Raw genomic sequence first — 14,799 nt, 5'->3', positions numbered from 1 at the left:
TCTCAGAGCTATTTGTTTCTGTTTTAAGAACTTTATTTTTTAAAACTTCCTATGCATCCTATTCAGACTTAATCTATAGAATTTTAGCCCAGAGGATACTATATTTTCTTTCTCCGAACACTTTAAAATTTTGGGCTCCCAAAGTCTAAAGTATATGTCAGATTATTCCTAACTTTCCTCTCTTCTCTTTCAAAATTTCTAAATATGAAGTATATTCTCCTCCATACTCTTCTTCATTCTGCCCCTTGGAGTCATTTCCTTATTGCTGAGAATCACATCCAGAATTATATTTTTTGTTGATTCCTATACTTTTTGAAGGATATCATTATTAAATAAGTTTAAAAAAAATTATCAGTTGCCCTCCTTTTGAAAGAGTTCTAGATATGTATCATATTTTCCTTTCATGAAGAAAGGAGTCAGAATTTAGCCTAGTTCTTTTTTGTTTGTTTACTTCAAACATAATGTCCTTTAACATTTTACTATGCTTCCTCTTTACAGCTGTATGACCAACTGTGTCTACCTTCCTTAAGGGTAAGACCCAAACTGAGATCTAGGGATTCTTCTTTTTTCTTTTGATATATATAATATATATATATATATATATATATATATATATATATATATATATATACACACATATATATATATATCAGTTAAAGTGACCCGTATTTAAAGCCCCAAAGTTAGAAGATTTAAAATCATTGTTTTAGAGAAGCAATGAAAGAATCCTTTAGCATAAAGATTATAACTACTAGAATGTTTCATAAGAGCTAAAATGCATGGGATGGAACTTATCAAACTTCCATGTTTCAGTTCCATAAAAGGAAGTGGTGTTGCTGACCCAAAGAATCCCAGTGCCCACTTTTGGTTGTATGGGTAACTCCCCCCCCCCCCAGTCCCAGTGATGTTTTCCTAAAACTATACCCCTGGAACTTCATCTTATTGTGTAGGCTGAACCAAGGTTCTGAAATCATAATCAACCCTTCTAGAACATCAGAGGCTCTAGTCTCCCTCCTTCTCCTCCCCTTAGGCTCCATCCTTGACTTCCATGGACTTCATAATCTGCTTTTGAATTTAAATAATAAATGCTGATATGTGAAAAAAAGTTACAAGAAAACCTAACATATGCAAACCTTGAAGACTGAATTGAAGACAAGTGTTGCTCGCTTAGCTAAAGACAAAACAAAGTATTCAGTAGTTTTATTCCTGAAAAGAGAGTCATTTAATACAAAAAATAAAGATGGAAACCTTGCTCTAAAGAGCTCATATAAGAGTTTGAGTGTTTCTATCTTAATAAGGAATTCCTAGATTCTTTTGTAACTTAATTAGGAAGCAAAGAACAATGTAAAAAATCCTGGATTTGGAGGCAGAGGACCAGGATTAAATATTGATTCTTCTATTTTCTATCTCCTGTGATCAATGACAACTCCCTTCACTTCTGGGCTCCTCAGCTCCTCTATAAAATGATGGGCTAAAGGTTTCTAAGGTACCAGTTCTAAATCTATGATCCTATAATCCCTGTGTCAGAGATTCTCTTATGTTATGAATGATCCAAATACACATAGAAGGATGGTCTTAATCCCTTGACTCATAACTCCCCTCTAAGAAACCTGGAATCATAAATGTGTGGCAACACACAACATACTGAGATTGATTTCCCAGTTATAGATTTGTAATTCACAGTATTTTAGGATGAAGGTTATGAAGAGGGAAATAAAACAAATCCTAGACCAAACAAACTCTCACTGATGTTTATAAATAATGGTCTCATTTGCAGGCTCAAGGATGAAGACTAGAAGCCCTTCCCTACAACTTCTGTTTAGGTCACATGTTCTGTCTTTGTCCCTGTCATCTGCCTCTTGTCTCTGTCTCTGTGCCTGTCTACCTATGTCTCTAGTTCTTTCTTTCTCTCTATATATCCCTCTCCCCTTTCCTCTTTCCCTCTTCTTTCTCCCCACTCATCTACTTCCCCCAACTTTCTACTGACTTGAGCACACACTCCAGTTTCTCTGTTAGACCTTCAATTTTATCTCCTTGGTACAGAATAATTGGGAAAAGCAAAAAAGCAGAAAATCAAACAAACCTCCTCACTCCTTTACCGCCAGTCCATGAATGCCTACAACTCTCTTATTGGTGACATCCTTCCTCCTTTAATCTTCTTCCTTTTCTACCCTTCTTATTGATCCAGCTCATATCCCCATGAATCCTTGGGGTGAATACAGTCTTTCCCCAGTTACTCCAATGGGAAAATATAAGTGAAGGGGCAAATATTCCAGCACTGAAGAGCTGGAATTACCCTGAAGAACCATCAAGAGAGAGGAGATATTCTTTTTTAGGTCCAGTTTAGACTAGATCAGCTTGGAGATCTTTTCCAACAATATCATGCATCAGACAAAGAGGAAACCTCCTGCTCAGTTACTTTCATCTGGACAGTTCCACAACTTAGGCCAGTCCTAATTGGCACTATTGAAATAGGCTATCTAGTACATGTAATTCACCTCTAATTCAGTTCATAAAATGAGCTTTCAAAGCAACCTAATTTGTTGAAAGAATTTGATCCAAGTGATCGATTCACTTCAAATCCTTAGATTCCCAGAGGTATACCCTTAGTCTAATAAAAATAAGTGATGCTTGATGACAAAGACTAATTTCAGTCTCTTCATATGACTACTTTGTCTCTTGTTTAGTACCTGATATATTACCAAGAGTTTCATATCTTTTGTCTTATTTGGATCTCACAATACTGAAGGTAGTGCAGATAATAGTATTTCATTTATTGATGAGAGAACAGAGGTTCAGAGAGGTTAAATGACTTGCCCAAGGTCACACACCAATAAAGTGACTCAAGCTCAAGTCTTCTCACCTTAAATTGTAACTGACATAAATGACAATCTATGTCAGATGAAACAGGTAGCATGGGATAATAGGGCAAATTTTTTGCTGAAGTTACAATCTCAGTCTATTACACAATGCTTCCTCATCATTTGATTTTAAAAATATCACTTTTTATATTATTTTTTGTTACCATGATGATTTTTAAGGAACATAGATAAAGAAGTCCTGAAAAACTGACCCAGGCATAGGCAAGCATTCAGCCCTTTGATCTCTGATAACAAAACATGAGATTTCCATGTCTAGAGAATATAAATCATGAAACTGGAGCTCCGTCTCCAACAAAAGATTTAGTCTCCAATTTTGACTCTTCCATGATCTAATTGTATGATCTTGGGCAAATCACCTCCCTTCCAAGGGAGGTATTCATCTGAACATTGAAATCATAAACTTAGTTCTTTGACTTACTTTTATTTTTGTATATTTTATTTAAAAAGATAGGAGATTGGGTTGGCTAGGTGGTGCAATTGATAGAGCACCAGCCCTGGAGTCAGCAGTACCTGAGTTCAAATCCAGCCTCAGACACTTAATAATTATCTAGCTGTATGGTCTTGGGCAAGCCACTTAACCCCACTGCCTTGCAAAAACTAAAAAAAAAAAGATATGAGATTATCTGTGTTAACAGTAATTAAATATATATAGTTCTCTGGAACCATAGATAAATACAGTTTAAGATCTTGCCTTCCCCTTCCCTGGAGAAGAAAATGGTAAATCACCTCAATATCTTTGCCCAGAAAACTCCAAATGAGATCACAAAGATTCAGACATGACTGAGAAATGACTAAATAACAACAGCACAACTCCTTCTTCCAAGAGGAGAAGGAACTACAACAAAATAACTATTTCCTCTTGGCAGGACTTAAAAATCTCTCTTGGAGAAGGAATGAGGGAAGAAAAGACTGGAGAGGTCTAGTCTGCCTCCATTTGAGTCACACAATGACACCTCCATGCTATATGTAACAGTCTCAATGCACATATAAAACATTTTTTAAAACCATAGAGCTATCTTTGTCACTGTCATCTGCCTCTTGTCTCTGTCTCTGTCTCTGCACCTTTCTACCTATGTCTCCAGTTCTTTCTGCAGAGAGGGGCAGGTGAGGTCTGAAATAACCTAGGTTGAACAATCTCTCTCCTCTGGTCTCCAGAAGCAGTATCAGGTTAGAATCATTTCTACCTGTCATCATTCATATGTCTCTGATCAGGAAGGAAAGTTGATTCCCTGTTTACTCTTCAGACTGAGAATAACACCTAGTTTACCCAGTAGCTTACCTTCTCCCTTATTAAATTCTAGTAACACAAAAGACAATCACACAAATAAAAAGTGAGTGAACCTGTTTATCCAAACAAAACAACAAATAGAAATTGGAGAAGGGCTACAGATTAGAATAAATTTAAGAAGATATGTGTAAATGAGTTCTTTAGCTGAGGGAGAGAGATTTCAGATCAAAACAGAAAACAAATAACCTCAGCCCAGAATGTCAAACCTTAAAGGCCAAGAAACATCCATCATAGGGTGGACCATCCTATATTTGGCTATGGCTAACAAGAGTCTTTCTCCCCCCACTTCCCATGGCTAACAAGGGTACCATCAGTCATTCAGAACCTTTCTCTCCCACTTTCTGAAGGCTCCCTTATCATATCTCTCCATAAAATGTTGGGTTTCAACTCACATAAAGTCCCTTAAGCAGGCATGGTATCACACACCAGATTCTCTCAGTAATCAGGACTCAAGTCTCTCTCCAACTAAATAAACAACCCAGGGTTGTTCTCCAAGACTGCTTCTGCCTCAGGCTTGTGAGGAAATCAGGTTAATAAAACATTCTTGTTTTCAACTGTTTTTTTTCCAAGACCCATACAAATTAAACCAATGAGGCTTGTCAGTGTGTAAGAAATTAAATTATGTACTACACATATCAGACTAGCTCACATTATTATTAACATTTGACATTTAGAACTGTATGGCTTTAAAAAGTGTTTTATATGTGCAATGAGACTGTTTGCCACATATAGCATAGGGGTGTCATTGTGTGACTCAAAAAGAGGCAGGCTAGAGCTCTCCAGTCTCTTCTTCCCCCATTGCTTCTCCAAAGGAGATTTTAATTCCTGCCAAGAGGGAAGCAGGAGATGGAAGGCAGAAGTCACTCTGTTCTCCTCCGAGAAAGGGGATACCAGCCTAGAATTATCTATCTACTCCATTAAATATTGCCTTTCTAGTCAGGCTCAAGCTCAGCTTCTGATTGCCATCCATTAAGAGGGAAAGGAGACACCCAAACTCTAAAACCAAGGTTTGACTCTTCCCACAAATACTAGTTTCACAGTAATCAAACAAAAAGCAATCAGCAAAAAACAAAAAACCTTTTATCTAAGTCAACAGTAAAACAGAAATCAAAGAAAATATTTATAGAAATATATACACCAGGGGCAGCTAGCTGGCACAGTGGATAGAGCACTGGCCTTGGAGTCAGGAGTACCTGAGTTCAAATCCAACCTCAGACACTTAATAATTACCTAGCTGTGTGGTCTTGGGCAAGCCACTTTACCCCATTGCCTTGAAAAAAAATCTAAAAAATAAAAAGAAATATATACACCAGATAGTACAAAATGAAGAAGCTCTCTCAATGGAAGAGAGGTAACTCAAATCAATGGAGGGAATTTCATGGATCTCATCCTATTGAATCAAACTGGAAATAGAGATGTAATGGAGGATTACTAGTTCCTTTCAAGTCAGAGAGTCTTATATTCCTTTTAGCATCCTGAAGTCTTATACTCCTTAGCATTCTGAATTAAGGCTAGCAATATCTATGTTGAAACTGGAGTCAGAAGTAACAGATTCAATTTCAGAGTCCAAAGAAACTGAATAGACTCCAAGAAGCCAGAAAAATTCAAGGAGAATCCAAAGAAACCAGAGTTCTCCTCTTTCCCCTTCCTTTAAATCCTTCAGTCTTCCCCTCACACAGATTCAGAGCTTCTATCTCCACTAATGAGGAGAGAATGCCATAACAATGGACTATAGGATTTGAGTTATTTATACATTACCTAATTTATTCTCAAAAGAATTAAGTGAAGTGGGTACTTTGGGAATAATTATCTCCATTTTATAACTGAGAAAACTGAGAATCATAGAAATTAAGTGATTTTGTCAAAGTCAAACTTTTTGATGGTTCTCACTCTCAAGAAAACTAAATTTATCACTTGACAATTTCTGCTCTGCTCCCCAAAAGTCTAATGCAGCTTTCATGTCAACTCTTCAATTTTAATTGAAATTTTATTACTCTCATTTTAAAGACAAAAATAAAAACAAATACAATGAGACTCAATAAGGTTTAAGAAACTTACTCAAAGTGCCATAGATAATAAATGGGAAAAAAAATAGTATTCAAAGCTTGCTACTCTAAATCTGTGTATAAAGATTCATCTTTCTTATAGCAGAAAAAACTCAGATTTTAAAATCATTTTAAGTCATACATTCAGTGTTCCAAGTGAAGCCCCATGTCCTTTCCCTAATGCTCTTAGTCTGGCTTTTTGTTGTGGCAGTTTTGTATGGATTAGGCAAAAAATTGTGTTTGTATGAAAATGAATTCCTGGCAGGGTGGGTGGGAGTACTTACTTTTAAATACTATGGCTTGGAGCTCCCAGATATGACAACCACACAGTTGGAACAAAGGCAGGATGCAGTCTTGACAGTATCACAAATCAGTCTCTACTCTGGTTTGACTTCTGGAATCACAGCTAGAAAGGAAAAGAATGGGTTTGCCTTCCTCTTTCAGTTTTCCCATAGGTTCAACATATGCATTGTTGGCAACAGGGTGAATTCTGAAGGGGCCCCTCTGCTGACAACTGGCTGGATCCCTGAGAGGCAGGCAAGGAGAGAGAGAGAGAGAGAGAGAGAGAGAGAGAGAGAGAGAGAGAGAGAGAGAGAGAGAGAGAGAGAGAGAGAAGAAAGAGGGAGGGGAAGGAAGGAAGGAAGGAAGGAAGGAAGGAAGGAAGGAAGAAGGAAGGAAGGAAGGAAGAAAAAGGCTATTCCTTCTCTGTATCTTTCCCTGGATTTTCATGAATGATAAACTTGATAATCCTAGGGTTCCCCACTTTTCTTCTTCAACTATACTTTTTCACTTGGTGATTTGATCTAGTCCCATGATTTCAATTATTATTTCTATTCAGATAAATTCTCAGATCTACTTGTCCTGCCCTATTCTCTTTCCTGAGCTCCAGACTCATATCTCCACCTTCCTATCTGGACATCTGAAATTGGAAAGGTCAGATCTCTTCTAAAACTGACTCACTATCTTTGCCCCCAACCCTCCCCTTTACCTACCTTCCCTCTTATTATCCAAGGTATGCCTATCCTTCCAGGCACCCAGGCTCACAATTTAGATGTTCTTCTAGACTCCTAAACCTCTTTAACATCCCTCCCTCCTATCCAGTTAGTGGTCAAGTGCTTTTGTAACATCTCTTGCATACACCTCCTCTTCTTTAACTGGGCCATCAGCCTGGGGCAGGTCTCATCAACCTCATGTCTGGATTACAGCAATAGCCTTCTGGTTGGTCTCTCTGATTTAAGTCCCTCTCAACTCTAATCTATCCTCCATTCATCTGTTAAAGAGATCTTCCTAAAGCACAAGTCTGATGGTATCATACTCCTCCCCATTGAATAAACTCTAGAGGCTACTAGTTCAAATTTAAAAATCCTCTGTCTAACTTTTCAAGTTCCTTGTTGCCTGACATTTCCCATATTTCCAGTCTTTTTACAACTTACATTCTTCCACATTCTCTTTGATCCAGTGTCACTGGCCTCCTTACAATTCCTCCCTCAAAACCCATCTTCAAACTCAAAACACTGACCAGTTCATTGCTCCACCTCTTAACTTCCCAATAGTCTTCAACTCTTAGTTGAAGTCTTACTTTCTGCAAGAAGCTTTTCCATTCTCCTTCATCTTAGTGCCTTCCCTTTCAGACTGTCTCCAATTTATCCTGTACTGGTATCAGCAGACATGCCTATCATAACTGCTAGACATTGTGAGTTCATTACTCTGGAGATCTCTTTCAGATACTGTTACAATACAATCTCACCACTTCCAGCTAAAATTCCTATTTATTCCATAGGGTTTTTTTTCCTATAGCTCAGTTAGAAAAGGAAAAAATGAAGATAAAATAAATAACACTTGTCCTTTGCCCAGCAGAAAGTCTCCTCTGGCTCCCCTGGAATCAGTAGAAAGATTCCCCAGTCTTATTCCATCAGTCATGAGTAGTAGGAAATGAGATGAATCATCTTTTCAGAAAGAAATTATGGCAATGGATCAGAAACCTTGCCCTAGGAGAAGGTAATTATTATTCTACATAGTTTACATTTTTAATCTCTGAATCCTAGGCTAAAAATCAAGTATTGGTTCTTTTTCAAATAATTACTGCTAATACAGGTCTGGAGTCTCTAAGACTCTTCTCCCTGAGTTCAAATCTGATCTGACACTTCCTAGCCGTGTGACCCTGTGCAAGTCACTTAACCCTGTTTGTTTCAGTTTTTTGATCTGTAAAATAGGCTGGAGAAAGAAATGGCAAACCAAAACCCCAAATGCAGTCAGAAAGAGTCAAATATAACTGAAACAACTGAATAGCAACAACAATTTGCTCAAGGAGTTGGTATTCTTTTTTTTGTAACTAAAGTTTTTATCCCTCTTCATGCTAAGATGTCACGACAGCTATAAAAGTCAACAAGCATTAAAGAATTTACTAGTGTACGACACTATACTCAGTGCTGGAATTTCAAAAGAACTAACAATTTAATGGAGGACACCAATATGAATAATTAGACACATCTAAGACACACACTTAGAAGATTTATGGTGAACTCAGAGGGGAAGGACACTAGCAATTAAAGAAGGGGACATTGGGGAAACTGCCTGCAGAAACTAGGATTTGATATATCTGGAAGGCAGCCAGAATAACTAAGAGGCAGAGCAATCCAAATATGGCAACATCCATCTCCAGTGCCTGGAGATCTATAGCCCAAAGAACTGATTACTGACTGAAAAATCAATAGGCATTTCCCTATGACGTTTTTCCCTTTTTCCTTGAATTTTTAAATGAGAAAAAGCCACATTCAGTCTCCAGGATGAAGTGGGGGAGAGTTAGTGACTGTTGTTCAGTCATTTTTTAGTGGTATCTGATTCTTCTTGATCCCATTTGGGGTTTTCTTGGCAAAGGTACTGGAGTGATTTGCCAGTTTCTTCTCTGGCTCATTTTACAGATGAGAAAATTGAGGTAAACAGGTTATGTAACTTACCAGGATCACAAAACCAGTAAGTACTTGAGGTCAGTTTTGAATTCAGGAAGAGGAATCTTGACTCCAGATCTAATTGATCCATCAGTGACTGTGGCTATAGCCATATTATCTCCCTACCCAATTACTATTTGCCTGAGCAACAGGAACTGAGGTTGTTGAGTAGGCAGACTAAGCTTGGAAGGGCCAGGGAGGAGTCATTTCTGACCTTGCTAAACCTCTGCTTAAAAAAGAAAACCTTTTGGAAACCTGCAGCAAGAGAGAAAGTAACAAGGACAAAGGAGATGCTCCATTAGGGTTGTTGCAAAAATCACTTAGGAAAGAATTGATCTTTCACTATCACTGGGAATCAGTACTCAAGGTTTTCATATCACTATAGCAATCTAATTGCATGACATTGTTAACTAACTTCTTTGTCTTTTCTGGGGGAACTAGGACTTTACAAGAGCAGAACTCTCTAACATTAACCCTGCACCAATTCTTATGAAACTAGGAATACAGCTTCTGCTCTTATTTCAGGGATGTCTGGTTTCATCAGTATCGATCCTCCATGACAACAACACATAATAACACTCTTAAATGCCTTCATAGATGGTCTTCACACAGCAACAAAAAAAAAATGTAATACCCAATAGTCAACCTTCTGTTAAATTTCTGAATTTAGGCTGCTCTTCAGATGACAACCAAACATCCTAACTTTAAAGCTGATACTTGAAGCCCTTGCAGCTTGGTAGACCCTCCCAAAACTTTTGACATGGTCTTTAAAAATCCAAGGACATCATCATGCCAAGATGAGGCATCAGGGGGCAGCTAAGTGATGCAGTGGATAGAGTACCAACCATGGAGTCAGGAGGATCTGAGTTCAAATTTGACCTCAGATACTTAATAATTACCTAGCTGTGTGACCTTGAGCAAGTCACTTAACCCCATTGCCTTGCAAAAAACTAATAAAAAAGATAAGGCATCAGAAAAGGACTTTTATGGAGGATCTTTTGCTCTAAGTAAAGGAAGAAAAAAAGGGGGGAAGACTGAATAGTTTGAAAATACAATCAAATAAAACAATTTTGTTTGATATAAATGTGATTCATCATTGTGTGGGCTATATCACTGGTGCTGGTATGAAAACTAAATGATATAATAAGACTTTGAGGAAACTAAAAGTAAAGGCAAATAAGACTCCAAAGAAGTAAATAGATCTGGTATCTACACTTGGTCAATTCATCACTAAGGAAGAGGGGTGCTAAACAAAATTTGATCTCATCCAAACTTTTCAATAACTCATAATCAATTATAATAACTAAAATTTATGTACTGCTTTAAAATTTGCTTTAAATACATTATCTCATTTTGAGTCATTATAACTCTGAGTTATAAAGGTAATTATGTCAGTTTTAAAAATAAAGAATCTAAGACTCAGAGAAATTAAGTGACTTCTCCTTGGTCACATAGCCCATAATCAGAGGTAGGAGTTGATGCCAAGTTATTCTGATTCCAAGTCCAACATTCTGTCCAGTATGCTACACTTCAAATACATTATTGCAGATATCCAAACAACCAGTGTTGAATGAAGGAAATTTGGAGTTACTGTTTTTTAGCTTTGGATTTCTCTTGCTCCTGGAATTTTCAGGAATGTATGGATCCAACCATGATTCCATATTCCAATGTTGATAAACTCATTGACAGACTTGAGGAAAACCTATATATATAGCTTCCAAAGGAAAAGAAATGTCACTTTCTCAAGCTTCTTCATCAATGCTATTGTCATTCTCTCTTTCCAGATAAATATCTCTAGGTTATCATTTCAGACCATTGAATCAATGCACCTGCCCAGTATAAGGTGTGTGCAATTCAAGATGCACCTTTAAGAAGATGCTGCACAAGCAGTAGCAACTGGTTACATTATAAGATTATATTTTTGGAAAGAGAAAGATCTATGTAATATGATATAATAACCAGGAAGAATACTGTCCAGGATGATGTTTCGATTTAATTAATTTAACAAGCAGAAAAAAAAATCTAAAAGTACAAAATAAAGGCAATGTAAACAAAATGGAGAGTGCCCGATTTTTCATTGAGTTTCCTGAGTGGAGAATAATTAAACTAGATAATGCCCATAAATCTTCACTTCATAGACATATCTGGGAGATTAAAATTGGTTCTAGTCAATACTTGAGTTATTTAATTGATTAATTACCTTTACAATTACTAGTAGACTTTTACAAAGTATAAGTTTATTGTATAATAGACACCAGAAGTCTCTTCCTAAGCTGTCACATTGATTTCTAAGCAGCTCTTACTCTTTCATTTCTTTTTTCACCTGAAGAAAGTACTTTGCCTGACAAGTATTGACCCCGTCTACTCTTTTGTATATCGCTTGCCTCATCACTTGCCCAGTACACTTTCCAAAGTATGCAATCCAACTTCTTACCTCTAGAGGACAGAACTAGGACAGATGAGTAGAAGTTTTAAGGAAGAAAATTTCTTCTCAGTATAAGGATACTGAGAAAATTTGAAGCGATTCAAAACTTGAACATGGTGATACATGTGTTAGTAAATTCCCTCATTAAAGGTCTTCTAATTAAATCCTAAATGATTAGTTTAAGGGAGGGGATATTATAGAGACTTGAATAGGCATGGATTGAATAGATATATTCAGTATCTGTGGGGAAGAATGGATTTATAGAAAACTGCCAAAGAAACACAAGTGCTCATGTTCTTAAGGGTAATTCATAACTCTGAAACTATAAAAATCAGTGTCCTCTGTCTATCTTGGATCTTCTATCCATGTTTCTTGATGAACATAGCTTCTAGGCTGAATAGATTTGAATGCTGCCAAACTGAGTTGATCCATACTATGCTTGAATAAAAACCTAACCATAAAGGAATTTTGGGCAAACTAGTTGATTTGATGTATGATTCCTCTAATGCTCTGTTTTTGATCTGTTGTTCTGATTAGTTAGACTTAGTCTTCAAATGTAATATGAGCATGGATCACTTCCATCTTCAAACAGTTGATATAGTTATGAAATCTGACCTTCCATTTCTCTTCTCATTCTGAGTTTCAACTCTGGATCTTTGAATACTTTGGAGATAGAGCCAAGATACTAGAGTAAAGACAGGCACTCACCCAAATCACTTCAAATACCTTTAAATAATGACTCTAAACAAACTCTAGAGTGTCAGAACCCATAAAAAGATTGAGTGAAACAATTTTTCCAGCCTGACAACTTGGAAGATCATTGGGATGGGGTTAGAAAGAATCCACAGTGCAGCCTGGGCTGTGCCAAAGTATATTGCCCAGCAATCTAAGAACAGACTACAAGGCTACTGGGTCAATGGCAGCACTGGTGGTTTCCAGATCTCTAAACTCAGAGATTGCCAAGGACAACTTGGAAGGTCAGCAGCAAAACTCTGTTGCACAAAGGTAAGGGTGGAACACAGTCCAATCCAGGCCTCAGTAGTGTAGACCTGGCCCCAGCAGACTAGGAGCAGGCTTTGGGAGTCATCAAATCAACAGTGGCAGCTGCCTCCAAAGCTCTCAGCCCATGAACAGTAAAGGGGGTCAGAAGGACATTACAGGGGTCTCTGTTATCTCAGAGGCAGAACTCTATTGCTTTGTCCATACTCAGATTTGGGTCACAGTCTGGGACTTCAGGCCCAGGAAGAGGAACAGGAGTACAACAGCACTTACTACTGTAGCAAAGAAGGGACTCTCCTTACAGAGGGAAGAAAAGTACATATATATATATATATATATATATATATATATACATGTGGTTACCCACAAGCCAGGAGAGTAGTCATAATCTCTCATAAGACCTTGGAAGAATTGAAAACTTGCAGGGCCCTATAATTATTTCTGAAAACAAACATAAAAACCCTCAAAAGCTTGGAAACAGGATAACCTTCACCCTGGAAACAGAGCCCCAGTTTAATAAAAGTTAAAAATCAAGATATAGACTTTTTATTTGAGTTAAAAATCAAGTCAAAGACTGAGGAAATGAGCAAATAACAGAAAAAATCCCATTGTAGATTGTTTCTACGTTCATTTATAGAAGATCAAAATACACACTCAGAAAAAGATAACCAAGTTAAAACTTCTACATCTAAATCCTCCAAGAAAAATATGAATTAGTCTCAGGTCATGTAAAAGCTTAAAAAGGATTTTGGAAATCAAGTAAGGGAAGTAGAGAAAAACTGGGAAGAGAAATGAGAGTGATGAAGGAAAATCATGAAAACCAAACCAGCAGCTTGGTGAAGGAGACAAAAAAATACTGAAGAAAACATCTTAAAAACCAGACTGGGCCAAATGGAAAAAGAGGTCCAAAAAAGCCAATGAGGAGAAGAATGCCTTAAAAAACAGAACTGATCAGGTAGAAAAGATGTTATAAAAGTTCACTGGAGAAAATAATTTCTCAAAATATAGAATGGAGCAAAGGGAAGCTGATGATTATGAGAAATAGGAAATATCTTATTGGAAAAATAACTGACCTGGAAAGAGATATAGGAGAGATAATTTTTAACTTATTGGATTACCTGAAAACCATGACCAAAAAAAGAGCCTAGACATAAGTTTTCAATAAATTATCAAGGAAAACTGCCCTTATATTCCATAAACAAAGGATAAAATAGAAATTGAAAGAATTCACTGATCACCTCTTGAAAGAGATCCCAAAATGAAAACTGTCAGGAATATTATAGTCAAATTTCAGAGCTCCCAAGTCAAGGAGAAAATATTGCAAGCAGCCAGAAAGAAACAATTCAACTATCATGGAGCTACCATCAGGATAACACAAGATTTAACAGCTTCTATATAAAGGAATTGTAAGGCTTGGAGTAAGATATTTGGATGGCAAAAGGACTTGAAGTACAACCAAGAATCAATGACCCAGCAAAACTGAATATACTCTTTCAGAGAAAAAAGAAATTCAATGAAACTGGAAAGTTTCTAACTTCCCTGATGAAATGACTAGAGCTGCAAAGAAAATTTGATTCTTCAAATGTAGGACTCAAGTGAAGTATAAAAGGGTAAATAGGAAAGGAAAATAATAAGGGGCTTAATGATGTTATACTGCTTATATTCCTACATGAGAAGATGATACCGATAACTCATATGAACTTTCTCATTTATTAAGGTAGTTAGAAGGAACATATATAGACAAGGTACAGGTGGGAGTTGAATATGAAGGAATAATATATTAAAGATGGAATTAAGGAGTGAGAAAGGAATATAGTGGGAGAAAGGGAAAGGGGGAAGTAGAAAAATAAAAATAAATGAGGCAAGTTTTGCAGTGGAGTGGAAGAGGGGGATGTGAAGGAGAGAGAGTGAGTCTTACTTTCATTGGAATTGGCTCAGAGAGGGAATAACATACACAATTGAGTATAGAAATCTGCTTTAACTTAGAGGAAAGTAGGAGAGGAAAGGAATGGGAGAAAGGGGGCAGAGGGTAAATGATAGAAGGGAAAGAAGTATGGGAGGGGCTAGTTAGATACAAAACATTTTTGAGGAGGAACAAAGTGAAAGGAGAGAGAGAATAAAATAAATGGGAGTGGGAGAATAGGATGAAGGGAAATACAGTTAGGAATAGTAGCTATGGGAAAAATTATTAAAAATTATTTAATTTTATTTA

Source organism: Macrotis lagotis, chromosome 1 (assembly GCF_037893015.1).
Source record: "Macrotis lagotis isolate mMagLag1 chromosome 1, bilby.v1.9.chrom.fasta, whole genome shotgun sequence".
NCBI classification, from domain to species: domain Eukaryota; kingdom Metazoa; phylum Chordata; class Mammalia; order Peramelemorphia; family Peramelidae; genus Macrotis; species Macrotis lagotis.
This window is presented reverse-complemented; position numbering follows the sequence as displayed.